This window comes from Chaetura pelagica, unplaced genomic scaffold (assembly GCF_000747805.2).
Source record: "Chaetura pelagica isolate M959 unplaced genomic scaffold, ChaPel_1.0 scaffold40, whole genome shotgun sequence".
Taxonomy (NCBI): Eukaryota; Metazoa; Chordata; class Aves; order Apodiformes; family Apodidae; genus Chaetura; species Chaetura pelagica.
The window spans coordinates 2848306-2848874 of record NW_009952160.1 but is presented as its reverse complement, the minus strand read 5'-3'; positions in this window follow the sequence as shown (position 1 = coordinate 2848874).

Genomic DNA, 569 nt, shown 5'->3' with positions numbered 1-569 from the left:
AGCCGGTGCGGTGCAGCCGGGGCGGTGCAGCCGGTGCGGTGCAGCCGGTGCGGGCTGCGCTGGGCTGCTCCGCCCCGAGGGCACCGCCTGGTCTTTCCGCTCAGCGCCGGCTGTGCGTGTGAACCATCAGCGTGGCTTCTAAACTACTTATCACCTTGACAACAACTTCAGCGTCGGTGAGGCATTACACAAGGACTTCCCGTCCTACAGGTCTGCAAGGCGCCGGGAAGGGTAAGGTAGCGCTTTGGCAGGAGCCGCCCGGGCTCCTGCCCTCCGTCCCATCGGTTTACTAAACCAGCCAACTCTCTGCTTGCTAATCGAGATTTTCAGAAAGTAGCTGCCGACCGTCAAAAATCGTGGCAAAATCGTGGAGGCAGTGCCGTCCCGACACTTTCCCTCCGATGCTACCAGAGAGACCACCAACCTCTTTTGTAAAGTCCATCTGTGGGTCCAAAACATTTAGAAGATCCTCTTGTATCGCGTCGTGGTCACAGAGGCTGAAATTGTAGGGGGATCCCGGCGGGAGGTCGGCGATCTGAAGAAAGATGATCAAGCCACAGAAGACTGTG